This window comes from Nothobranchius furzeri, chromosome 14 (assembly GCF_043380555.1).
Source record: "Nothobranchius furzeri strain GRZ-AD chromosome 14, NfurGRZ-RIMD1, whole genome shotgun sequence".
NCBI classification, from domain to species: domain Eukaryota; kingdom Metazoa; phylum Chordata; class Actinopteri; order Cyprinodontiformes; family Nothobranchiidae; genus Nothobranchius; species Nothobranchius furzeri.
Genome location: NC_091754.1, coordinates 16123810 through 16149001, shown reverse-complemented (window position 1 = coordinate 16149001; position 25192 = coordinate 16123810). Strand labels below are relative to the sequence as shown.

The window sequence follows — 25192 nt, the reverse complement described above, 5'->3', positions numbered from 1 at the left end:
CCCCAACAAACACCTTGCACACCCAAGTAGCCATCTGTCCAATCAGCTGGTGTTGACTGACCTTGCATAAACATGCAGATTTCCTGTTAGCTGCATTAACATCTGTTTATCATTAATTTAAAAAAGGCAATAATGAAAAAGTGATGCATAAATATTAAAATAGTGCTTTGTAGTCTGTCCTGTCAGTAGAGCTGTCTCCGCGGCAGAGGGGTGAGGAACCCCTCCTTGGGTCATGTCACAATGTCACCCATAAACTGTTACACATCTCTTTGAACACCCCCACATTAAAATATCATTATGAATACATAGTACTTTAATCAAAACCACAGCAGGGCAATGCTGAGTTGTCAATATTCTAGTGTAGCGTCATTTACACTAGTGTTCTCCAGTAATTAAGCCAAAACGTATTTACCCTTTCTACACATACCCACAGACATAAAGTGGTAAAATAGGTCCAGTTCCATTTGTTTTCCACTCTCCCATAACACAACAAACACATGAGCCAAAAGCTGATTCAGCCTTGGAGCACCAAAGGCTTTAAAGACAAATGTGATTGTTTTATAAATACTTCCACATCTAAGCACATATGAGATAAGTGGAGCCATTCCAATGTGACCTGGACAATGCCCATATGGACATGTGCTGATTGGCTGCGTTGCACACAGCATACTATGGTGCTCAGAAATGATATATGGCAGGCCTGGGTGTTTTCAATAACAGTTAGCGTGGGCTGGAGGGGAGCGGGGCAGAGGTAGGGAAGGGTCATAAAGCAAGGATAGGTGTAATAAACTGTTATTGCACCCTTGGGGCAGGGTGCCGAAATTAGAAGAAAGGGGCATTGTTGCATGTGATGTCTGGTGAAATTTACTTTTTACACCCATATGCTTCTTCAAGAAAGGCTTAAGTGACTCTGCAGACTTTCAAAACCTGTCTGCTTCAGCATGATGCACAGGCATATGGGAGATGTCAAAACCAGTTACCTCTGGTTTAAAATCAGTTCAAAATTACACCACCTCTAAATTTATATATGTATATATATATTTTTTTTACCCTTTTTTTTTACTGAATATAATTGATGTGCTAAGGCATCAGAAGTTGAATAAAACAGAAAGCTTTTGCAATACTTTTGTCAAATGCACTTAGGATGCGCTCTTGGAATCTGAAATTTCCTTTTTCGTTTTTTTCCTCTGTTATTTCACCAGCTTTCTTTTAATCTACATCATAGTACACATATTCTCTCTGAAAAATCTCGTAGAAAACAAAGTTACTTTGTACACCTTTTATTCTTTTCTTATCAACAGGAAGGCATTTAACTATATCAATACCACCCACCCTCTGTTTTCATTGGGACAATGTCTGTGGTATGTTTGGACTGGCCAATTCCATAATTCCATAAAGATATTTGAACATGCTCGTGCTTCACTGGTTGCCTGTTTATTTTAGAATGTGTTTTAAAATGATTCCAATGCTTTTTAAATTCTTAAATGGTGTATCTCAAGTCTATCTATCTGATTTGCAGATGTGTGACACTTTGCTCCAAAAACTTGATGCTGCTTTTCGTCTCCAAGTCTGGGCTCAAGACTGGGGAGATACAGCTTTTTCGGTGGCAAGTCCAAGACTTTGGAATTAACTGCAGTTAAATATCAGACAGTCCTCCGTCTAGGCTAAAAACCCATTTTTATTCCCTGGCGTTTAATTCTGCGGGATAACTGATTTTGTTGCTGTTTTTATGTCTTTACGGTTTTTACATTGTTGCTGTTTTTGATGTTTCTTGATTTGTCTTCATTGTTTATACAGGATCTTATTTGTCCTTATAAATGTGTTTTATAAATAAAAGTTGAGTGGAGCAATTCAAATTTTTAGCAAAAGTCTATTGAATTGAACCTTCTGTTCCATTTTTGTGTACTTCTATTGGAACACCATCCATAAAAGCTGATCCTACATTTCCACCCTAGCCTTGTGGTGTGTGAAGAGAGCTACTTGTGCACGTAGATCATCAGTTAGATAAACTTTAGCATGGTTTTTTAACCTTTAGTCATCCATTAGTTTGTTCAGCCTGACCGGTGCACACAATGTGGTCTCCATCTGGTGAGCAACTGTCTCCCCACTCTACGCTAGTTTTTGTGCACATGTTCTTTTATACTTTTAAATCTTCGTGGAATCTCAAAACACTTAAAATATTCTTTTTATGTGCAAGTGGAGCCTAGCCTGATGTGTGGAAAACAAAACTGGAGCAAACTTGGTTTCATAAGTATTTTTTGCATTTTGGACTAGGCGTAGACTGAGCGGTTGGCTGATGTATTGGGATAATATTCACCATTTTTTTAATATATCAGCATTAGCTGATAAATCTCCTTAGTGAAGCTCAAGGTCAGACACACCCCTGGGCAGAACGACATCTGCATAAGAAATGCTCTAAACGTTCTTTTCAACTAAAATTTCTTTTTAAGTTCCAGTTTTGAACATTTTTAATACCTGGACAATCAACTGATTTGTTTGATTAACTTTAGTTAGATGTTTGATTTAAACACTGCACAGTGCATAAAACCAAGCTTTAACAGTTGGTTGAATCTAGAAATTTTGTGCACAAACTGATGTAATTTGTGACATGTTAGCATGCAAATAAGGTGAAAATTATCTAGACATCAGCCATGAAAATCTGCCCGAAAAAATCGGCAGCACGTATTCGCCATCGGCTGACCATGTCCTTTAGATATCAGCATCGGAATTAGCAAAAGTAAAATAAAATAAAATAAATCAATAATGTAATTAATAAGGTTGTTGCTGCTACTATGGAGGAGTCTCACGTGACCATGGCAGAAAACGTGTGAGGCTTGGACCCTCTTGTGTCAACTGAGGACATGCAGTTGAATAGTGATCCTGAACTGGTGGAATCTACAACAAAGTTGAATGTGGATAGGCCACAGTCTCCAATGTGGAGTCTGGTTGCTGGCAAGAGTAGATCTCGCCCAGCGGCAGCCGAGGCCGAAGTTTCCCGACAGCGCCCTGTAGCTCCTGGAAAAGTGAAGAGACCTGGGACTAAGTCTTTTGTTGGAACGGGAGTAGTGAAAATCATTAGAATGGTTACAACCAAGCTGGTGAGTGTTTTCGCTTCCAGATTCTCACCGGATGTCGACGAATTGACTTTATCTATGTAACTGAAAGAAAACCTCGGCCGAGACATTAGCTGTAAAAGGATCAAAACTGTTTATAAACGTTTCAGTTCCTTTAAAGTTTCTGCTGAATGCAATGATGTGAAGGAGATGTACAATCCGGATCTCTGGCCTGAAGGGGCTTTTGTTCTGTGATATTTTGAGCCCAGGAGAGCTGGGCATGACAGATTTGAGCTGAATGATACAAAGGGCAACAATGGAGCTGCTGCGGTGGAAAAATGATAACATATGGACTTACGAGTTCTGTCTTATAACTGTTGCGGGCTTCCGCTCGGAAACAGTGATGGAGATAAAGCTCATCGACTGGTCATTGATCACCTTTTAACTGACTGTGATATTTTCTGTTTGCAAGAGACATTTTTAGTGCAGCAGGACCTCTCAAAGCTGAACTCTTTTAATAATTTCTTTTTGGGGTGGGTGAATCTACTACAGATTTTTACAGCAGTATTGTTAGAGGGAGGATACCTGGGGGTGTCGCAATACTGTGGAAAAAAAAACTATGGATAAGTGCACAAAATTATTAAAATGGGAGTAGATTGGTGTATTGGAATGCATTTGTCCTTTGGAAATAAGGATTTTCTGTTCTCATGTGTATATTTACCTTATGAATGCCGACAGAACGAAGGAGATTATCTTAATAAGCTTGCTTTTTTAAACTCTTTTATGGAAAGTTGCAATTTTACTAGTATATATGTTGTGGGCGATATGAATGCCGATATCTCTAATGTGAATTCCAAATTTGGCAAACATCTGAGTCAGTTTTGTTTAGAGCACAAATACATTATGTCAAGTAAGCTCATGCTGCCGCATGACAGTTATACATATATTAGTGAAGTCTGGCATTCTACTACATGGCTAGAATATTGTTTTAGCTCATCAGATGCTCATCGGTCTCTTAGTTCAATGAATATTCTATATAACCTGGCCGTCAGTGATCATATCCCGATTTCATTCTCAGTCAAAGTTGAGCGTCTTCCCGAGGTGTTTGTAGTAGGGGTGGGCCGTTATCGGCGTTAAAGCGCTGCGGCAAAGCCAGACTCTTATCGCGCGATAAAAAAAATGACGCTGTTAATCTATTCTCAAAGTTGGGTTGGGATCTGGGTCTATACTAAGTAAGCTATGATGACTTTCACATTGCGCGGATGGATACCTGGTTGGCGCGGATGTATACTCAGCACGGATCATCGTACGTATGGACGGACGCCAGGCTCGCGGAGTTTAATGTTCCCCATGCAGCCGAACAGTCGCACCTTCGCCACCAGCAGCGCTTCTCCCTTCTCATCGCGCGGGACAAGTAAATAATTTATGTACTTTCACCAGAGTTTAATCCATAAATCCGACTTTCATTCTTCTTATTTTGTTTTGTTTACCTCCGACATTTCCAGCCGGACTTTTCCCGGGCCACACTTCACCGTCCGCGGCCGAAGCAGCGCTCGGATGTGAGAAAACCGAGACAAGACTTTCTCAGACAGGTGCGGTTTCCAACTAAGTTTAGCTCTTTTAGCAGCTGTTTACTGTGAGAAAGTGATCAATTGTTTCTACAGGTCGTTGTTCATGTGGCTTCGACTCAAATTCACCTGTAATAATAAACGTTTTACTCATACATTTTTATATTTGTTTAGAAAAGTTGAGCTAGGATAACTCCCCTTGCCATTTTCAGAGACAACAACAGCAACAGTTGGCTTCTGCTCATACAGGTGAGCTGTGGCATCATTTCCAGCTCTCGCTCCTATTCACCAGAGGCGATCCTACATGCAAACTAAAGGGGGGCATTGGAAGGGCGCCCCAGAAATTTAACCCCCTCCCCAGGCCAGATAGTTTGTGTGTGTGTATGTATGTATGTGTGTGTGTATGTATGTATATATATATATATATATATATATATATATATATATATATATATATATATATATATATACTTTTTTCTTTAGCAGGCCATATTGTGCATAAGAGAAGATCTAGTTTGTCACCAGACAATGTGAACAAGCTGGTCTGCTTGAGTGACTGGTGGAAGAAGGAGAAATAGAGCTTGGACTGATTGACCAAATGCTACTGACTGTAAATAGTTAATCATGACCTATTCTGTAGACCTACAGTGCAGAATTTGTTGAACTGAATAAACAGCTATTAAACACAAATACTTATTGATCATTATTTATTTTCATCATCAGTTATCGTAGTAAAACTGCTTTATCAGCCTGTGATGCGTTATTGAAACAAGAAATACGCCTCCATTCTCAAAGACTTGCTTTTATTCATTATCTAGGTAGCACACACATATGCCTTTGGCAGAATTTGAATGAGTCATTTTAATCTAGATTAATCTAGATTAATTCCAAGATTACAGTGAGATTAATCTAGATAAAAAAATTAATCTATGCCCACCACTAGTTTGTAGGTAATGATGAAGTGTGTCAAAGCAATTTGAATTGGTCTAATGTTACAAAAAGTGAGTTGAGGTCATACTCTATAAAGACGGAAGAATTATTGAGTAACGTTTTACCCAATGAGGCCATTAGGTGTACTGATCCAAATTGTGCAAACAAGAAACATAAAGTGGACATCTGCACATTTTATGATCGAATAATCGGAGCTCTTATTGAGAGCGGTAAGCCGCTTCATAAAGTGGTCGGCAGCTCTAATATTAAGTTGCCCGGGTGGAACATGTATGTCGCTGGATTCCATGAGCAGGCCCAAGTAGCAACAAGGGGAATGGGCCCAAGTGGGTAGACCCAGACAAGGCCTGCTATATGAAAAAAAAAAAAGTTTACACTTGCTAGATATAAGTATGCTATTAGGTTCATTAAGAAGAACGAACAAGCAATGAGGTCTGATTCCTTGGCTGGGAAACTACTATCAAAAATGTCTTGGATTTTTGGAAAGAGATACGAGTTCTTAATAAAAACAAAACTGTTTTGCCTCGCTGTGTTGAAGGTATGTCTGGACCAGACAGCATTGTTGAGCATTGGAAACAGCATTATGATGCTCTATTTAACGAGAGGGTGCTCGCTGCAGAACCACAAAGGCGGAGCTGCACCATAAGGTGGAGCTGCACCAGGGTCAGCCCCGCCCATTCACGCAAACTCAGCCTAGCCCACTGACTTCCGTTTTTGTTTTCCAACTTCATCGCAAACTAACCTGACCCACATGAATTATGGCTGTTACTACTTTACAAATGTTAATGCTATGTTCTATGCTCCAATTAAACAAGATAAATATAACTTGCTACATGACAAAGCCTGAATACATCTTGAAATGAAACGATTTCTTTTAGCAGATATCTGCCCACAGCCGCTCTAACAATAATGTGGGGCAACAGCATGGGTGATTGTTATATGTGCTCTGGTAGTCCAGTGGTAAGATCATCTGAAGCAAGTTTTGCTTCCCCCTCAGCAGATGCTGGTTCGATTCTCGGTGAGATCGGCGTCAATCTATTTAGCCAGCTGAAACATTGAATTTGTTTATATTTTAGTTGTAATGTTTATTTTCAGCTAAATATTTATGTCTCTAAAAGTTCTTTGAATTTGGTCGTTCCTAAACAGCATTTTAGTTGAAACTCTGCTCACAAATGGACTCACAATGGCTAAATAAACGAATAAATAAATAAACACATTAGTCATTATATTGTAAACGGTATACCAGTAAATTGTTGTAAACAGTACTGGCAAGTGTAGCTAGAAATTAAGAAAAGGGGTTGTAATCTACCTAAGATTTCTGCCACTGGGAGTCAAACCTGCGCAATACTACATGCAAACCTGCCTCCATAGCCTCTACCCAACCACATCTGATGTGAAGTAAGTGGCGTAACATGTAATTGTCCTATCCAGTGTGTCTTTGGAGATGGGATGTATGGTTTATTGGCGGTGTCTCAGTAGAAGTCATTTCAGAAATAATTTGTCAGAAAATTCACAGAATATCCAGATTTGAGAACCAAGACCAGACCCACTTCAGGGGAGGAGACCAAATTGAAGCTGAGATGGGAGGAAAATGCATGAATGAGGCCAAAAATGGCTTTGGCGTGTTTCTTATGAGGAAATGACAATATAACATGATAAAAAGTTCCAAAAGTTAGATTTTTAATTATATGGAACCTTTACAAAAACTGTTCAGTTAACTTCTCACCTCCGTCCTCAATCTTGTATTTTTTAGCTATAAAACCCTCTTTGGTTCCAGAATGCTATCAAGTCTGACAACTGGAAGGAATTGTACTGACTCTGATGGAATGGACGGGGCTGACCCTGGTGCAGCTCCACCTTCTGGTGCAGCTCCACCTTTGTGGTTCTGCAGCGAGCACCACTTGTATTTAACTGCTTATGTAGTGAACAAATGAATGTAACAGTGGTAAACAGCACAGAGTCCATTAGTGTTACAGCTTGTGAGGTGCGTCAAGCAGTGATTGAGCTTCCAGACAGTAAATCTTGTGGTCTGGATGGAATGTACACGGAACATCTGAAATATGATAACTTTAGGTTATTACCTCTACTAGCCATCTGTTTTACTAGTTGATTGATACATGGCATTCTGCCTGATGCGCTTATGTCTATTATTCTGGTCCCTGTCATAAAAGACAAAGCAGGTAGAGCAACAGCAACAGTTGGCTACTGCTCATACAGGTGAGCTGTGGCATCATTTCCAGCTCTCGCTCCTATTCACCAGAGGCGATCCTACATGCAAACTAAAGGGGGGCATTGGAAGGGCGCCCCATAAATTTAACCCCCTCCCCAGGCCAGATAGTTTGTGTGTGTGTATGTATGTATGTGTGTGTGTATGTATGTATATATATATATATATATATATATATATATATATATATATATATATATATACTTTTTTCTTTAGCAGGCCATATTGTGCATAAGAGAAGATCTAGTTTGTCACCAGACAATGTGAACAAGCTGGTCTGCTTGAGTGACTGGTGGAAGAAGGAGAAATAGAGCTTGGACTGATTGACCAAATGCTACTGACTGTAAATAGTTAATCATGACCTATTCTGTAGACCTACAGTGCAGAATTTGTTGAACTGAATAAACAGCTATTAAACACAAATACTTATTGATCATTATTTATTTTCATCATCAGTTATCGTAGTAAAACTGCTTTATCAGCCTGTGATGCGTTATTGAAACAAGAAATACGCCTCCATTCTCAAAGACTTGCTTTTATTCATTATCTAGGTAGCACACACATATGCCTTTGGCAGAATTTGAATGAGTCATTTTAATCTAGATTAATCTAGATTAATTCCAAGATTACAGTGAGATTAATCTAGATAAAAAAATTAATCTATGCCCACCACTAGTTTGTAGGTAATGATGAAGTGTGTCAAAGCAATTTGAATTGGTCTAATGTTACAAAAAGTGAGTTGAGGTTATACTCTATAAAGACGGAAGAATTATTGAGTAACGTTTTACCCAATGAGGCCATTAGGTGTACTGATCCAAATTGTGCAAACAAGAAACATAAAGTGGACATCTGCACATTTTATGATCGAATAATCGGAGCTCTTATTGAGAGCGGTAAGCCGCTTCATAAAGTGGTCGGCAGCTCTAATATTAAGTTGCCCGGGTGGAACATGTATGTCGCTGGATTCCATGAGCAGGCCCAAGTAGCAACAAGGGGAATGGGCCCAAGTGGGTAGACCCAGACAAGGCCTGCTATATGAAAAAAAAAAGCTTACACTTGCTAGATATAAGTATGCTATTAGGTTCATTAAGAAGAACGAACAAGCAATGAGGTCTGATTCCTTGGCTGGGAAACTACTATCAAAAATGTCTTGGATTTTTGGAAAGAGATACGAGTTCTTAATAAAAACAAAACTGTTTTGCCTCGCTGTGTTGAAGGTATGTCTGGACCAGACAGCATTGTTGAGCATTGGAAACAGCATTATGATGCTCTATTTAACGAGAGGGTGCTCGCTGCAGAACCACAAAGGCGGAGCTGCACCATAAGGTGGAGCTGCACCAGGGTCAGCCCCGCCCATTCACGCAAACTCAGCCTAGCCCACTGACTTCCGTTTTTGTTTTCCAACTTCATCGCAAACTAACCTGACCCACATGAATTATGGCTGTTACTACTTTACAAATGTTAATGCTATGTTCTATGCTCCAATTAAACAAGATAAATATAACTTGCTACATGACAAAGCCTGAATACATCTTGAAATGAAACGATTTCTTTTAGCAGATATCTGCCCACAGCCGCTCTAACAATAATGAGGGGCAACAGCATGGGTGATTGTTATATGTGCTCTGGTAGTCCAGTGGTAAGATCATCTGAAGCAAGTTTTGCTTCCCCCTCAGCAGATGCTGGTTCGATTCTTGGTGAGATCGGCGTCAATCTATTTAGCCAGCTGAAACATTGAATTTGTTTATATTTTAGTTGTAATGTTTATTTTCAGCTAAATATTTATGTCTCTAAAAGTTCTTTGAATTTGGTCGTTCCTAAACAGCATTTTAGTTGAAACTCTGCTCACAAATGGACTCACAATGGCTAAATAAACGAATAAATAAATAAACACATTAGTCATTATATTGTAAACGGTATACCAGTAAATTGTTGTAAACAGTACTGGCAAGTGTAGCTAGAAATTAAGAAAAGGGGTTGTAATCTACCTAAGATTTCTGCCACTGGGAGTCGAACCTGCGCAATACTACATGCAAACCTGCCTCCATAGCCTCTACCCAACCACATCTGATGTGAAGTAAGTGGCGTAACATGTAATTGTCCTATCCAGTGTGTCTTTGGAGATGGGATGTATGGTTTATTGGCGGTGTCTCAGTAGAAGTCATTTCAGAAATAATTTGTCAGAAAATTCACAGAATATCCAGATTTGAGAACCAAGACCAGACCCACTTCAGGGGAGGAGACCAAATTGAAGCTGAGATGGGAGGAAAATGCATGAATGAGGCCAAAAATGGCTTTGGCGTGTTTCTTATGAGGAAATGACAATATAACATGATAAAAAGTTCCAAAAGTTAGATTTTTAATTATATGGAACCTTTACAAAAACTGTTCAGTTAACTTCTCACCTCCGTCCTCAATCTTGTATTTTTTAGCTATAAAACCCTCTTTGGTTCCAGAATGCTATCAAGTCTGACAACTGGAAGGAATTGTACTGACTCTGATGGAATGGACGGGGCTGACCCTGGTGCAGCTCCACCTTCTGGTGCAGCTCCACCTTTGTGGTTCTGCAGCGAGCACCACTTGTATTTAACTGCTTATGTAGTGAACAAATGAATGTAACAGTGGTAAACAGCACAGAGTCCATTAGTGTTACAGCTTGTGAGGTGCGTCAAGCAGTGATTGAGCTTCCAGACAGTAAATCTTGTGGTCTGGATGGAATGTACACGGAACATCTGAAATATGATAACTTTAGGTTATTACCTCTACTAGCCATCTGTTTTACTAGTTGATTGATACATGGCATTCTGCCTGATGCGCTTATGTCTATTATTCTGGTCCCTGTCATAAAAGACAAAGCAGGTAGAGCACGTTGCATGGACAACTAAAGGCCTGTTGCATTGGCAAGCATTGTATCCAAGGTTATGGAAAAGGTGCTACTAAGTAGGCTAAAGGATTTTATCTACTCCATAGATAATCAGTTTGGGTTCAAGACTAAGTTTAGCACAGATTTGTGCATATTTGCTTTAAAATAAATCATTAGGAAGTTTCAAAGAGGCAACTCGTCTGTGTTATTATCCTTTATTGATGTGTCTAAAGCCATTGACCGTGTAAATCATCTGAAACAGTTTGTTAAAATGCGACAACAAGGGGTTCCTAAGTACATTCTGAGAATCCTACTCTACTGGTATGCTAATCAGGATATGCAGGTGAGATGGAGTAGTAGATTTTCTGCTCCTTTTGGTGCTACTAATGGAGTAAAGCAAGGCGGGGCACTCTCTCCAGTGCTTTACAACTTGTACATGGATGAACTGTCACAGCAGTTAAATAATTGCAGAATTGGTTGTATGATTGGATCAACCCTAGTCAACCATCTTATGTATGCTGACGATCTTGTCGTCCTGAGTCCTAGTAGTGTGGGATTACAGGAACTGCTAGATATTTACTCAAAGTATGAGGTGGATTTTGACATCAATTACAATTCTAGTAAGAGTGTCATCATGCTCAGATGACACTCTTCTTTTTGTAGAACAAAAGAAGATAAAGGGTTACAGTTTCCCCAATTTGAATTATGTGGTAATGTTTTGCCTGTGACGGACAAATATAAATATTTGGGGCACTTTATTAATGATGAATTGGCTGATGATGATGATATTGATCTGCAATGCCGTAGAATGTACGCACAGGCCAATATGTTAGTGCGTAGGTTTAGTATGTGCACTAATGCAGTTAAAAAGACACTCTTTAAAGTATACGGTACTCAATTATATACAGCTCAATTGTGGTCTTCCTATAAGCAAACAAGTCTTAGGTGTCTTAATGTAGCATATAATGATCGTCTGAGAATATCACTAAAGAGGCCTCGTTGGGAAAGTGCGAGTTGCTTGTTTGTCTCTTCTGGGATCAGTACATTCCACGCTGTGTGGAGGAACTTGATGTTTAAGTTTATTTGTCGAGTTAATCAATGTGAAAATGTTATTATTAAGTGCTTGGTTAATGTTGACTGTAGTACCGCACGCTATCAGTCTGAATTATAGCATTATTGGTATAGGTATTTATATAGAATTCCTTGTATCTTTGTCTTTTCTTGTGAAGTTTTTATCTTATGTTTGTTTTTATTGGCTCTGAACCTTGAGTCTGTTAATAAAAGTTGATTGATTGATTGATTGATTGATTGAATAAATAAGTCAAACAAACTGTATTTTGGATGTAGGCATATGGGAAATCTTGTGCTATGTACATCTATGTTTAAATCAATTTCAGTAATAATTGTTTTTTCAAACTTTAATATTTTAGACTAACACAAATTTATTTTGCATGCTTACAATAAAAAATAACATAAATACACATATGACTGTCTGCCAAGTGAATTACAACCAAACCATCTGTGCTTTTTGGGGCATGTACACTGTAAAACATGTGTGAAGTGTTACAGATTTACTGCACAGCTTAGCAATCCTAGTGGTGAAATGTCTCCTTGTGGGTGCGTGAACATGGATGGGTTGTAAATAAAATGCCTGTAGATGGATTTCCCTGCTCACACTGCATGATTGAATCAATTTGTTTCCATGTTGAATACGCTGCAACTGAGTCTGTATATCATGACAAAGGTTGTATAAAACATAGATTCATCCTCACAGCCTGCCTAGTGGGGTCGACATGCTTTAAGACACAGAGTCATCAAACTGTTCAACATACTGCCGAGGAGGCAGTAATAGACCGCGAGATCAAATGAATCTTCAAATTGTTTAAAGCTTATGGTTGTTCCATAAAATAGAATCGATCTCATTTGTTTGATGGATTTCACTCGCTGTAATTCTTAAAACCAAAAGTACCGATGTGCTTCAATGTTCTTACATTCAAATAGTGGGGTCTGCCCATGTGAGCTAATACTGTGTTTATGTAGAGTTCCATCCTGGAGGTGATATATTTACACAGTGAATAGAATAAAAATAAGTCAAGATTTTCCATTAAATGCAATTAATGATTATGAGTCGTTTGGATAAAAAGCATCTTGGTGGATTTATATCGTCCGGAAAAGCATAACATTTTTGACTAAAGTGCATTGACATTGACAGCATGTGAGAAGCCAGATAATGCAAACTGCTTATTTATCATATTGACAGATAATTAGACCAATAGCTCCTATATTTTTCTAGCAGATAGCCACGAGAAAATACCACAATACATCTGTCTCTAACAGTCACTACAGTCAGTGGGTTCATAACATAAATATATATTAAAAATATGTTTACAAAGGGAATAAAATACCCCCTTAGCTGCATTTTCATCAATTTCAATTTCATAAATATCTTTATAAAGATCACATAGGCGCTATGTTGTCAGGACTTCTGCTCACAAACACAACTTCATCAATACTGCCTCGTGCGATTATTGAATGCCTATAAAGCCGGCAAGCCTCTGAGGTTTATAAGTTTCTGCGAGTGAAGCCAGCTAAAGGTCATCCCAATAGGTAGTAACTGACTGAATTAAATAAAATAGCAAATGTCACTTACATAAGAAAACACTGTGAACAGATGAGATTGGCTAATGGGTCTTGAAGAAACAGAAGAACGTGTCAAAATGAAGCAGAAGCACCTCCTTACATGAGAAATACTACATTTTATTTCTGGCACACTGAAAAATTATGTCTGAGGTCAGAGCTGCCCATTGTCCTCTAATGTCCCCCATCTGAGCTTTGGTGGGTAAGTATGAGTTACAAGCCACTGCCTCTGATGGTAATCATGGCCCAGATTATTGTCCATCTGTTGAGCAGCTTAATAAGCATCAGAAACAACAATTAGATGACTGTTCATAATGACGCCATGGTCCAGTAACACCAACCTCTTGCTGCCCTCTGAGCTCTAGTCACCTACCAACAATGTTGTGGCTGCCTCCATATGGCCCACCATAAATTAGCATTCGTACTCTTACTTGTGCAAATGCTTCCGATACCTTTTGACAGTTTTCCACAGAGGACAGCTCACAGCTGCTGGTGTGCACCATGTACTTGCAGTACATATTCTAATTGCATTGTATGCAGCTGGTATGCTGCAGCCTAATGCTTACACAGTGGTTATTATTAGTGAATGTTATGTTCTGCCCAGTCTCGCCAAACTCCACTAGAATCACTAAAGCTCGACAAACAAATTGTGTAATATGAAATAGAATGTCAAAATGACTAGAAACTCTTTAGTAATAAAAGTCAAACATTTGGTAAGTAAGGTTAAGGATAGCTCAGGAGGTGGTGAAAAGGAGAGGGTAATTATTCCTCTTGCGTATTAGAAATAGTACAATTATAATGTATCCCATTACCTAAAAGTTAGTTTATAAGCTCATATTTAAAGAAACACAGGTAGAAAATGCTTTCATATATGATCACAATTATTTTGGGGATGGAAAGGATGGCAGGGGTTCAGCGGAGTTGGACATAACAGCCTGTTAGGGACAGGCAGAAAACCTCTTAGTTTGGTTCATCTTTGCTTGCCTTAGTTGGCTTTCCACCGGAGCCATAACATCAACAAAGCGTAATATGCAACTAATAGCTGCCGCTAGAGTCAATAGCTGTGTTTCCACTGGCTGTGAAGTGGTGTGTTTTGGACAAGTCCCAGAAGAAAAGTGTCATGTCACTCCAATAAATGTTCACTTTGGGTCTTTTTTTTTTTTTTTTACGTGATACGAGTCCAGAACGCGTAAATCTCAGCAGGTCAGATCGGTTCAGACAGGAAATCAAACCCGGGAGTATTTTCAAATATCTGGCAACTTTCAAAATAAAAGACATGTGCAGCTTTCCATGTGCTTTTTTTCCCGTGTCCTGTCTGGCTGTGCAGCAAACAGAATTGATGTCTGAATGCTGGTGACAAGCCTTACAGATTTACTCTCAGGTGGAGCATCAAAGCGTCTGCTTTTCATGTCACGCCTGATACTTAAAACTTTATTGTTTTTGAATGCTTTGTAATTCCGACCAGACACGGAGTCAGAGGTGAAAGAGAAAGGAAAAGACAAAAGTGTGTGTGTGTGTGTGTGTGTGTGGGGGGGGGGGGGGGGGGGTCCACAAAAGTAAACAATAATGAACAAGAGTCTGCTTCTAGACCTGCAGAAAGATGAAGAATAGAAAGAAATGGGACACACAACAATACATCAGGAGCAAGCTATCACTGCGTCAGCCTGATGATGAAATATAAAATCAACATTGTTTAACTGAACAATCACACGATAATAAATCATAGTGCATTTAGTGGCAACGACAGCCTTAAGACATGTGTTGAACGTGCCCAAGCCCATACTTTTGAGAGCACCTGTGTGTGTACACGCGCTTGCTTATGTAAGGTTTCTCTATAAGAGCGTCCAACAGAGAGTGTGAGGGACCACAGATCTGCCCTCCAAAGATGCATAGGAGATGGAGGGAGCTCCAAGTCCCAGAGATCCAGGTGCTGCCCCAGAACACAGGAACCCCAAGGAGACTGCAACCAGAAAGGCCCTCGCCCCCTTCGAGAGGCACAGAGGATCGCCCCGGGGGCCACAACCAGCAGCCAGCAGAGTCCCGGGAGATATCAGCGGCAAGCCCACAGGCCCGCCCACAGCCTCCCACCCCCTAGCCGGCCGAGCCCGGGACCCAGCGACCCGGGACTCAGGGGCGACCACCCCCGCCGGAGACCCAGCAGAGCCCAGGGACCCAGACCCCACCAGACAGCCACCGGGATTGATCAGGTAGGCACCAAAAATCTTAAACCCCCTGACCCGGGAGCCACGAACACTCAGGCAGACCAAGGCACCACACTCCACACCAGGTGTGGCAGGGGGAGGGGAGACGAAGATCTATATCATCAAAAGAAATCCCAGGAGAAGAGAGGAGGCAAAGGCCCCACCTTACATATACAGTCATACACAAACACAGTCACACACTCCCTCCCTCATGCTCACACATACACATACAACCAAAGACTTACAAAAATGCACACCGGACACCCACTCATGCTCCCCATACACACCCTATTCACTCTGGTCCCAGTACTGCTGCACAGGGGGTACAACAATTACCGGTTACCAGAGTTTGACCCTTTCTGCTGGGGTGCTGATGAGCAGGCTCCCCGCCCAACGCTGAGCACAGCAACCCACCAACCCAGACCCCAACCAGACGGCCTGATCTCCCTCATAGCCTCCAGCCCCAGGAAGCCAAGCAACAACAGAGGTGTGCTAAGACCCTTAGTCTCCCTCCGCCTGCTCCAATATAGTGTTGATGAGGTGTATTCATTGGCTGTGGTGAGCGGGCAGTGCGGGCATTGTCTGGCCTATGCCAGCTGATGCCACCACACCACCCCACTTGCACCCACAGCCCTCGGTGTCTAAGTGCAGTATAAAATTGGAAGTGGGCACCGGCTTTCGGGATGAGGCTGAGAAATCCCCCTGCCAACTTCCGTTGGATGTGCTCACTCCCAAGGCCCTAAGTGTGTGTTTGCGTGGAATGTCGTTGGTGGAAGTGTTTAAGGTGCAAATTAAATTGGGGGGCAGGTTCCACAGGAATGCGGAAATGGGGTCCATACCCGCACTCCCTGACTTCTCCACCCCCAAGGTCCTATGTGCATGTTTGTGTGATGATATGAGGGAACAAGAGGAGAAAAATATGCGGGGATGGGGAGGAATGGCTGGTACGGCTTAGCCCTCCAGGGAGCCAGCTCCCCCACTGGCCCCAATAGGCACCTCTGTTATCAAAATGCCACCCAGGGCATGGAGACCCCAGTCCATCTTGCCAGGGCCCAAAGCAGCAGCACTGCAGAGCCTCACAGAGTCCGAGGGCACCAACCCAGCCCCACCCCAGCAGAATATCTACGTCCATCCCTGCATTTGCACAACTTCCAGAATATATAAGACATAGGACATCCAGGTAAGGTTGGGTCCCCCCCCTCCTGGACCTCCCCCTCCCAGCTTTCCATGTGCTTAACTAGTATAAAAAATATGTCAATACTCCATAGCCAAGGTAAAAAAAAAAAAAAATTAAATAAGGGAATAAACGTGCTGCTGGTTTTTTTTTCCTTGCTTTTTATTGCGTGAACTGCCAACATCATGCATGAGCTTGCAATTCTTCAGTGATTTTGTAACTTTGCAGGACCAGTTACGTGGAACACTTGCTACAGATTCACAGTAGAAACACTCCCAGTCTTAAGGGACACGCTGCTGAGCATGTTGGAAAAACATGTCTAATATGTTTCATGCAACTTGCAAATCCACTCGTTAAGAAAAGTGTTAAAACAATTGCTGTGGCATGATGTTTAGACAAAGTTGTTATGTAAATTCCCACGCGTTTCTGTATACATTTAGTAATTGTCTCTTTATGGAAAATGCCATTTTAATCATTGTGGATTCAAGTTTATGCTCCAAGCCAAGGGTCACTAAAGACACCAGCTCCAAACCAAATGATAATAATAATAATACATTTTATTTAAAAGCGCCTTTCTGGTCACTCAAGGACACTGTACAGAATAAAAACACAAATCATTCAGTAAGTAAACATACGTTAACATCAACAAACAAGGCACTCTAAAATTCAAAGCAGATACTGCATGTGGTTATGAAGAGGTGAGTTTTGAGTTGTTTTTTGAATTCTGTGAATGAGTTAATGTTCTTGATGAGAGGGGGAAGGGAGTTCCAGAGTTTGGAAGCGGTGCAGCTGAAGGCTCTACTCCCCATGGTGCTGAGACGAAAGGAGGGCACAGAGAGATGAATGGAGGAGGAGGACCTGAGGGAACGGGACGAGGTGACGATGTGAACGAGATCTGTGAGGTAGTGAGGGGCGATGTTATGGATGGCCTTAAAGGTGAGAAGGAGAATCTTGTAGTTAATCATGGTGTGCACTGGTAGCCAATGGAGTTGTTTGAGGATGGGGGTGATGTGATGAGAGATGGGAATTTTAGTAATGATGCGTGCTGCTGCATTCTGAACCAACTGAAGCTTACGGAGGGTTTTCTGAGGGAGACCTGAGGGAAGAGAGTTGCAATAAATGATACGTGATGTAACCAGACTATGGACAAGAATAGAAGTAGAGTGGACATCAAGGGAGGGGCGAAGACGATTAATGTTACGAAGATGGAAATAAGCTGACCGTGTGATGCTATTGATATGAGATTGGAAGGATAGTGTGCTGTCTAGGATGACATCCAGACTCTTGACCTGGGGAGAGGGGGAAACTGAAGTATTATCAACAGTAAGAGAGAAACTGTCAAATTTTGAGAGGGTATTCATGGTACCAACCAAAAGAAGTTCTGTTTTGTCTGTATTTAATTTCAGGAAGTTCGAACTGAACCAGGATTTTATTTCTTGAAGGCAGGTGATGAGGGAGGAGGGAGGAAGTGCAGAATTTGGCTTACTGGACAAATAGAGCTGGGTGTCATCCGCGAAGCAATGAAAATGAATATTGAATCTGCGGAAGATATTGCCAAGGGGAAGGATGTATATAATGAAAAGGAGGGGCCCCAGGACAGAGCCCTGGGGCACACCAGAAGAGACAGAAGAGGGCTGTGAGTGGGAGGATTTGATAGTAATGAATTGAGTGCGACCTGATAGGTAGGACTAAAACCACTGAAGTGGGATGTTAGCAATGCCGATGGATACCTTTTGTCCTTCACAATGTCCTGTCTGTATTTATTTTTCTCCTCCAGTGCTCATTCGGTTTGGTGCGCTCTTTGGACCATCCATGGTGTCACTTTCTTTTCTTTCCCCTATTCAGAACAAATTGATTGACCTCAGCCGTCCCTTCAATTGAAACATTCTCTGGGTATATTTTTGTCAGCTGGGGTATTCTGATCACAGGTATTTCTAAAAGCATTTTTAAATGTTTGTGCTTTGCTATTTTATTTCATAATTCTTCATCAATGAGCAACTTTATATTTTAATCTGAATTTATGGCGAACAAGTATCATTTGTTTTTGTGAAGTGACTCCAAATGAGCTTGATTTATTTTCTCAACTCAAAACAGGTTTGACCTCCATTTGCCCCCCTCCCCTTCCCTTATAATGCAGTTTTGTTCATTGCAGATTCTGTGCATTGCTTCCTTCATTTTCTGAGGTCCTCTCACTACAGCATAAATTACAGTCAGTACAGTAGGCCAGGTTTTTATTGATCATTTTATGTAAAACAAAATAAGACAAGACAAATCTATGTTTCAGCACTTTCAAGTCCAGGGTCTCCATAGTGCTTTACACGTAACATGCATTCACATGCTGGTGATAAACTGCATCATAGCCACAGCTGCCCTGGGAAACGCTGACAGAAGTGAGGCTCCCACACAATCAACACCTCAGAGCCCTCCATACACCACCAGCAGGCAAGGTGGGTTAAGAGTCTTTCCCAAGTTTGCTGGTGACGGTTTTCAGTCATCCAGGTCATGGTGATCCAAAGGGGTTCGAATAAATGCAACTGGACTTTGGTTTCTTGAAGACTATTCAATTCTCATCCAATTCCAGTTGATTCTGACTGTAAAATGGGAGAGTCAAGCTTATAAACTGTAGCTGTCTATTGTTTCTAACACTCTGGGGTATTCATAGGTAGTTTCAGCTCACTACGAAACAATAGACAGCTACAGTTTATAAGCTTGACCCTCCCATATTCCAGTTAGAATTGGCAAAGCTCCTCAGATGAGAAGCAAAAAGTCTTCAAGAAACCAAAGAAGTCCTGTTGCCTTCATTGGACGAGTGGAGCACGGATTTGAACCGGTAACCCACTGGTTAGAGAATTAACTCCCACCTCTTGAGCCACCGTCATCTAGTATTACAGAAGCTTCTTATGAGCTTGCTACTTTTACAAAAGTGTAAAATACATGAACAAGAAAATGCAACGTTATAATCAAAAGTTAGTCCACGAAAAGTCGGATGAGCTCACTTTCCATGTAACTCTTCATACAAACAGTTGCTTTCACTGCAGGAGTTACACTGTATGGATAGGAACTAAGAAGCTTCACCAGCTTGCTGAAAGGCCCCTCAAGGGTAGTTGATGATGAGTGGAAGTGTGCAACTTGCAGACTTTCTTTTTGCCTCCAGCCTGTTTCCAGCCAGTCTGGGGATAAGAACCAGTAACCTCCCACAAACCTGCTTTTCTTGCCCTGGGCTCAAACTACTTTATTTTGAATTCCTTTATTTCTCCCACCCCAGTCTTTCCCTCTCCCTCGCCCTGTGTGACTCTTTACTCAGATCCAGGTTTGGACGCCTCAATTGAGAGAAAAACAACAACTGGTAAATTTTTATTTATTTACTTTTACTACATTTGGGACAATTTGTCAATTAGTCTAGCTGTCCAGCCAAAATGGTCCCACATATCCTTCATGCCTCCAGCACATACCAGCTTCCATCCTCCATGTGTGGTTGTTCCCATGAATCTTAATTTTGTTCCCAAACAGTTGCTATCAATTATCCTGGCTGCTTCTGCTAACACTTCCTCAGCCTCCCATTTTTCCCCATTAAAAAGTCTCTCTCTCTCTCTCTCTCTCTCTCTCTCTCTCTCTCTCTCTCTCTCTCTCTCTCTCTCTCTCTCTCTCTCTCTCTCTCTCTCTCTCTCTCTCTCTCTCTCTCTCTCTCTCTCTCTCTCTCTCTCTCTCTCTCTCTCTCTCTCTCTCTCTCTCTCTCTCTCTCTCTCTCTCTCTCTCTCTCTCTCTCACACACACACACACACACACACACACTCACACACACACACGCATTGCCCATTTGCAGATAAATAATTTCTCAGGATGCTTGCAAACCAAGTGCTTTCTACAGGTAAATCTCATTAACATATGTTGTGTATTGCTTTTAACATTAAGTGTGCAGTGAGTCATGACTGACTGCAATGTGTGGCTTGAAACCATAAGATTATGCACCAGCAATTACATATTTATTCACTTCTTGTTCACTTACATTCTGACTTAAATTAGGAATACACACATGGACATGCAGACCAGCCAAAGTGCCAAACATTTATAGATCTGAACAAATATTTTGAGTCGCTCTGTGAAAGGGAATTCGAGCAGCTTTAGGTGCCTAAAGGCATTGCTCACAGGCAAAGCCTGTGAAAACACAGAAAACAGACATGTTAAAGCCCAAATAACCGTAAGGAGTGTGTTTGAATGCGAATGTGCTATTTATTTTTTTGTTGGTTATTCACATCCTTCTGCAACTTCACTTGAATAACAAGGAGTTTCATAACACTGAGCTCCATGAGCATTAATGCTTGTTTCTCATTGCACTAACGTGACACTAGCCCATTATCATTATCTATATTAAATACAACAAAGTACATTTTATAAAAAAGTAATTAAATGATAATATTTTCGTATTTTATTATTATGGTTAAAAACTTCTGTAGAACTTACTTTGCAGTGGAGAGAAAACAGCTGATTATAATCTGAGAAGTTCTTTGTATGTGCCTTATACTCCTTGTGCATTGCAGATGCACAGGTTAATGGACTGTTTTTATTACACAACACACCCGGAGAAAAGCTGATTGTAATGCTGCTGTCCTTGTGACCTTGCATTCCTGTTAACTTGCAGTAGGGCCACTTTTTTCATCACAAAGCAGATCGAATATAATTTGTTTTACGGCTTAGAGGACGAATGTAAATGGCCATGCATAGATGTTGTAAAAGACACAGACCCCCCCCCCAAAAAAAATAGCAGATTATGCATGTGCCTGACAGTTTTGCTCTTTGAATTTGAAGGCAAATGTGAGCTTCTTTGTAATTAAAGGTGCAAAATGTAAGAATGAAGTAAAAATGACAACTTAGGGTCAAAAGTAGTTACCGTATTTTCCGGACTATAAGCTTCTACTTTTTTCCAACGCTTTGAACCATGTGGCTCATAATGAGGTGCGGATTTAGTCAACCAGAATGGATGGATGCTAGAAAGTCTAATGAAGGAATGGTTAAAGGAGTGCTACAGAAAGCGCCCAGGAGGATTTTTTTCACAGTAAAACGGCAATGCTCGTTTTCCCAGCTTCACCCCGGGATGATGACAGCAACACGGACAGTGACACTGACATCGCCACAGAAAAGGTATGCGACGAAGCTCTTCTGAGGCTGTTCAACTCCGACACTGAAGAAGATGACTTCAGTGGTTTCAGTGTGCAGGAGGACGATGAATAAACTAATCAATAACTTTTCTGTTTTGTTTGATACTGATCAGTTCAGTTACGTTCAGTTAAACTACGTTTTCAATTCGGTAGATATCTGCGGCTTTTAGCCCGGTGCGGCTTATATTGAGGTGCGCTCTAAAGTCCAGAAATTACGGTACTGCAATCCTTTTTTCATGAGTTTGATGCTGTTGCCAGTTACAGATCAGCACCAGAATATTCTATATGGCAAACAAAGGTGACTCACATACAGTAAGATGATAGGTAGATGAAGACATTGTCATGTCTGGTGCTAGCACTCGAGTGTTTTACAGGAGGGCTGACAAACATGAAAGAACAATCTTTTACATAGCACCTCTCAAGATCAAAATCACGAGGCGTTTCACAAAACCAAAAATTTTAAATATAAAATAAATATAAAAATGTTACTGTTAGCATTGTTAGCTCAACGCTAGCCTTTAGCCTGCTTCACCTTATATTAGAGTAAAACAAAAATATGCTGTGGCTCCTTAGGGGTACAAGAAATAATGTCTGGGTTACTCCTGCTTCCGTTCTTTAAACAATTGTGGAGCTTTTTTTCCAGCTGGGGTCGAATTGCAAATGCCAAGCTGCAGCGTTAGCTCGCTAGAGACATGCGAACCTCACAGGGTCACTGATTATAAACATTAACTATGTCATTTTGTCTTTTTGTATTTTTGAATGGAGAAAAACTCCCCCCCCCCCACCCCACCCCCCACCCCAGTCAACTGAGAAGGAAATTGGTTTAAATGAAACCTTTCTTCCAACATTAGGCTGTTTGGTGAATATTTCACTGTAGTATTGTTACTTACTGTACCTTCAAATTGAGATTTTGGAGGAAATATTGTGGTTTTACTAAGCTGCAGGAATACTCTCCAAACGCTGATGTCTTTCTCTGGCTAAAGACAGTAACAAAACAGCAGAAGGGACTTAGGGGCTTGATAACAATTAATAATGTAATCACTGATGAAGACAAACATTAAACCATTAGGCAGGATATCAGAATCTGATTTATTTGCCAAATCTACGAAAAGGTAATGTGTTCAAATGATGCACGATATGTTTCTCTTGTTATTTATGAAGCAACTTCAAACACAACATGTGATGCTGTTAATGTAACTTTTGCCAAACTGCTAATGGAAAACCTGAAAGCATTTAAACTATTTAGGATTTTTTTTTGTCTACCTTGTCACTTGGGAAACATGTTATCATGTTGTACAGAACTGTTCAAAAATGAAAGCACTGTCCTAAAGCTTCTTTACTTAACCAATCAAACAAAAATACAAGATCAGAGACATCTTTTAGTGGTTGCACTTTATTGACCGTGATTGAAAGTACTTCAAATATCCAAACACACTGTGCAAATTGTGGGATTGTGATGATGCTTCAAATATCAATTTGACAAAAACCTAAAACATCTCACTAAATTAATACACAAAACGTTTTGGCCACTAATTCAAACATATTCATTTCCAAGCCCTGTATTTGTTGTGGCACATTTTAATTAGCTGCCATGCTGATGCAAGCAAGGGGTAGGAATGATGAATTTTTACATCAAGGTCCATCTGCATGAACTCCACTGTCCAGTGAACTCAAACAAACATCCCACTTTTATTTGTTTCTAATTTTAATTGTTTGCAATGCTAGTGGGTAGATGCATCTTTGTATTAATGTGTACATTAGGCATCTCCTGAGTTGTTCATTAATTGTGCTCTGGTGGGCTCTTGTGCAATTGTTTCACTGGAAGTAGATGGCCAGTGAACTTGGTAATAATTTTAACAGGCCATAGCTAAGGGATTAGAGGAGCGTTCCCGTGGCAAGAGGGTTTGGCTGCAACACTTATCTGCAGCAACTTGCAAGGCTTATTGAACATTAGCATGCAATTATCTTTGATGGTCTAACTTTTCTTGCCGGCTGACAAGACTCAATGATTTCCTGTGAAGACCTTTCTGGGGATAAATACTAACATAAAAAGAAAGAACAAAAGCAAAAAAACATTGTGTTTAGACAAACTCATCAAGTTACATGTACACTAGATTTGTTTGTTTTTTAATCTGGATTTAGTTTTACATTTTTGTTATTCAATAATTTTCAACATGAACTTTTTATTTGTTTAAGGACCTTTGTTTCTGGACCTTTTCTCAGCATTCATCAAGCCTGAAGCAGGTGATGCCCTGAACGGGTCGCCATGCCAAAACAGAAGCATGAAAGAAAACCAACCATAGCGTGCAGGTTTATCAACAGTGGAAAAATGATGCTTAGAAAAGTCAAAGAAAACAAACTTCACCCAGAGAGATAATCTATGTATTTAAATATGAGACCTTCAGTGAGGCAAGAAATCCCACCAGGAATTTCACTATTTTTGAGTTGTTTTCTATGGGAAAAAAATAAATCTGGCAGGATTTGGAGTCATCATTAATATTCATGACCTCACTGGCTAAAAAATAAATACCACTATTCCACTGCATTTGTTCGCTCTTCCTTGTTCCATTTGCTCTGCAACGCTGATATTTTTTCTCCCCAAATAACACAAGTTTGAAGAAGTTCTGCCATGTTGTAAAGTTGCTAATGCTAACAGTTAGCTTCTACTAGTTGAAATGTGCTCTGCTCTCTCTCTCCTGGCTGCTAAACCCATACAGCCTTCTGCGGGAGCGAGCCAAGGTGGGCGTGCCCTTATTTTTTCCTGTGACGTAGGACAGAATGGTGTTTTTGACACAAACGCCTCACTGGCATTAAGTGTGGAAGACTATTTTCATGTCTAGCATGCATGTGAAACTCAGTGAGTTATCTTTTCTTTTTTTTTAAAGAACAAACATCACAGGTTTCTCAGTAAACCTTCACTTAAATTTTTTTTGGTAAAATGTTTTCAAAGATAATGAAGAAAGGGGAGGGGAACGAGATGCTGGCTGGGCGTTTATAGTGTTGTTGCAAACAGTTAATGTCTCGCCAAACTCTAAATCCATTCTATAAATTTTATTGGGAGCTATGCACAGCTCTAAATGCCTGTACTCAACTTTCAGAAGCTACTAACAGTTTTATCAGACCTGAAGAAAGATTTTCTTCTCCTTGATTACTTCAGAGGCGCCAAAAGTCTCCAATTAAAGATGACTCAGTTCCCTTCGGATGACTTAATTTCCCGGTGCTTTTCCTTTCATTCCCTTGTTCTCAGTCTAAACCATTCCTCGGATTGTCTTTTTCTCACTACCCATGTTGAGTCACCTCTAAGTGAAAGTGAGTCAGAGTGAAGATCAATTCTCTCCCCCATCAACAGTCAATATCTGGTCAAT

The 25192-nt window shown here is 40.5% G+C and overlaps 1 protein-coding gene across 2 annotated transcripts in view; it reads right to left on the bottom strand.

Moving 5' to 3' along the window:
* erbb4b (erb-b2 receptor tyrosine kinase 4b) overlaps window positions 1–25192 on the bottom strand; it is a 453698-nt gene that overhangs the window by 242529 nt on the left and 185977 nt on the right. The window lies entirely within an intron of this gene.